Source organism: Schistocerca cancellata, chromosome 1 (assembly GCF_023864275.1).
Source record: "Schistocerca cancellata isolate TAMUIC-IGC-003103 chromosome 1, iqSchCanc2.1, whole genome shotgun sequence".
Lineage (NCBI taxonomy): Eukaryota > Metazoa > Arthropoda > Insecta > Orthoptera > Acrididae > Schistocerca > Schistocerca cancellata.
The window spans coordinates 1,143,071,235-1,143,074,648 of NC_064626.1; the positions used below are offsets into that span (position 1 = coordinate 1,143,071,235).

At 37.9% G+C, this 3,414-nt stretch overlaps 1 non-coding gene across 1 annotated transcript; it reads right to left on the reverse strand.

Moving 5' to 3' along the window:
- Positions 1-774: 774 nt before the first annotated feature.
- Positions 775-848, reverse strand: Trnai-aau (transfer RNA isoleucine (anticodon AAU)). The gene has a single exon. It is a non-coding gene; the product is annotated as a tRNA-Ile (tRNA).
- Between the last annotated feature and the right edge of the window lie 2,566 nt (positions 849-3,414).

Below are 3,414 nucleotides of genomic sequence, written 5' to 3' on the forward strand. Positions count from 1 at the left end.
GCACTGACGTAGGTTCTACATTGTACTATTATTATTATTATTTTCTTCTTCCTCTTAATAATAATAATAATAATAATAATAATAATAATAATATTATTATTATAGTGGCAGTGGCCAGGCACAAAAGGTTGGCAGCCTGTTATCATCTTATTTCTGGTTGTTCTGAAGTAAGTAATCCACCAATCAAGTGATTTTACAAACAGTGGGCCTAAGTATAGTTCACCTATTTTAATTTGCTTGATTTTAAATGGGATGCAAGGTGTGGCTGAAGCAAGCCTAGGGAGAAGAGTGATGCAGACGAAGCATGTTTTGTAACACATCTCTACCCTTAATGTGGCTAGTTGGCTTCCTTTTACGAGAGGTAGTTTTAAGTAATACTCGCAGTGGACTGAAAACTGCTTCATCGTTCTATAAAAAAAGTTGTTACAAACAAGCCATACCAAATGTCTCATTGACTCATTAATTCGTGGTCCAACAAAACGCTTACAAAAACGAAATATAATTTATCTTTCATCATTTTAAAAATGAAAGTGTTCAAAGAAAATACTTTTCCATTCTCAAGTTTATTTAGTTGCTAATGTTGACGATAATAGGTGGGTGGGGGGTTCTAGCTAATATGTGAATGCATTGAGGGTTTATGAGCTGAGAAAGGTTCGAAGCCAGTGCCCTAATACATCTCGCGTTTATCAGTGTACCTTTCTGAAATGGGGATTTAATACCAGACAGCATATATATAATATCAGACTTTTATCACATATGGTATTTAAAATAAATTGGCCCGTGGGGGGATCGAACCCACGACCTTCGCGTAATTAGCACGACGCTCTAACCAACTGAGCTAACGGGCCATTGCAACGTATTGATCACAATTCTTATATATCTAGATACCATATGTCGTACCGATTGTAAAAAATTACTGATTTATGAAAGAAAATGGTTAACGGTTTTTCACGTACTTGGAGGGTAGCGAAAGAAACACATTGATCTAAGCCACTGCGCCGCTTAACATGTTGACTCTTAATGATAGATATTCAAAAGTCAACAGAATTTTACACTCTGGCAATTCTCTTCGGTAATGTTTGGTCTTGGAATGTTATATAGTTTATTAAAGAAACGTTCGAAGAAGTGCTGTGCACAGTATCATATGTCTTACTTCAAGAAACAGTTCCACAAAACTAAATTTTCTGTTCGGTAACTTACGTTTGTGTATCTCTGACACCTTACCTGTTAGGTAAAGGATTTGTAACTACGTGAAACAGCGTTACAGGCTTGTGATGTTGCCGAGGAAAGTAAGATCAGAAAATTTGCATTATGGGTATTATAGCATAAATAATTCAACTTACTTGCCTCTGTTCTAACAATACTTCTGGTAGGTGAAATTTTCTGTATATGATAAAGTTTTCGCACTCACCTATGCACCCCTCTATGACTTGGGTGAGTTCGGCTTTATATTGCGCTAGTCCACAAATTTGTAGCGTATGTACCAGGATACTGGAATTTAGGAAAGGGTGGGAGCGATTAATTGAGCTTGGTTGCCAACATTTATTGTAAAAAGATAAGTGCGAAATTTTTCAGATTTAACAAAAAAAGAAATACTGAGACGCTTATTCCAGAATCATAAGTGGATGTGAGCTCTGAATTCAGTCAACTTTCATAGTTTGAAAGCCGTAAAAGATGGCCGATACATTTCTCTATGATCCTGTAGGTGTTATGGCGTCACATTACCTAAGCAAATTTCTGCAACAGACAGGTTTACTTGACCACACAATGTTCAGTTTGATTACAAGGCACAGTCATGAAAACGATATATGTACTCCAGCACACAACTCACAATCGCACTCTATTTAGTTCTCCACGGGAGCACATACATTTCAAATGAAAACGATCCCTTAAATGAAGCAAAATATTTTTTCCTAATCCACAGCTGAGGTTTACTTTAGCACAGTCCCATAAATTTAAAATCAGAAATAGAAAACAGCAAACACGGATAGTTTAGCAATCACCTAATGCAATTACAGCTTGCCTAAGAGTCAATGTTTGTAACAGCTCTCTAGTTCCAACTCTTAAAGGTGATCGATGTTCAAATACATATTACCGTGAACACCTTTAAAATAGACAACAACTGTAGCTAATAGATTGGCCCGCTTAGCTAAATGTTACCACATCACGTTACATCTTCTCCAGCATGGCATGACCTTTTGATACATGCCGAAATCAAAGTAAAGTACGGAGCTGAAATAGACTAAAATTCAGCACCTTATGAAGAGCCCAATGCATCTGCTTCATTGGAGTTTCACACTTCTAGGAAACACAGAGTTTTGCAACAACTCAGAGCACAAACTTCACAAATGCTTCTCTCAACGCTTATACCACAAGCTGTAAAGCAGTATTACTACGGAGCAGCACCGGAGTACAACCATTTCCACCGTATATCCATAGAACAATCTTGCGCCAGGAAACCTGTTGATAGCCAGCGCTACAAAAACGCGCTTCGAATCGGGCGTGAATCACACACTGACGCAATAGCCACATGTCCGTCGACTCTAGTCCGTAACTCATTTCTCACTTCCTGCTTCGCGCTCGCTACGTAAACATCTCGCTCGCCAGCGATATACCTTTAATCGCAGGATGAAGTAGCGCCAACCTCAACCACGGCGCACCTGACTGCGTAAGTTTAATAAACTTAACAGATATACGTAACAGAGACTTCAGTCGTCAATAATATGTTCTCCTTCACTATCCACAACAGTCTGCAGACTCTGGGATAGTTTCTCGATTCCGCTGCTGTAGAAATCACGTGGTTTTGCTGCGAAGAATTAGTCTACCCATATTCGGAGCGAATTTTCATACAGAAAGGTTGAAATTCTGTTGGGTAAATTACTTTTTAAAGAAGTACTGAAATATGTGCGTGTGAAGTTCCGTCTCTGACAATGACAGTTTTTTTGATTGAGAACCAAAAGAACCGGAATTTGCACATACGATTAATTATTCCTTTCACGCATTATAAAGAAATCAGTTCTTAGCCATCTGACTGCGAGGTTTAAAATATCCCCTAAAGTCTCCTAACAACGGTTCTGCAATGCTAGTGTGCGCAACAGAAAACTCACTCAGTCTTGCCGCTGCAACTGCGTGATCAGCAACATACTAAAATATTTCAAAACGCAATACTGCGATCCATGCAGAGTGCATTGCATGGACTAATTGTAACAATTACTGCCATACGTTTATATATAGAAATTGAATGATCAGGAGTGGTTTGGTCAACTAACTAAAGAAAAATGAAAGAAACCAAGTTTGAATTTACTATATTCAGAAAATTGATGATTTTAATGCTGAAAAACTTTACATAGACTTTTAATTATTCCACAATGTCTACGCTCAATAAATACGTTTCTGGCCACAAGATACGAATAT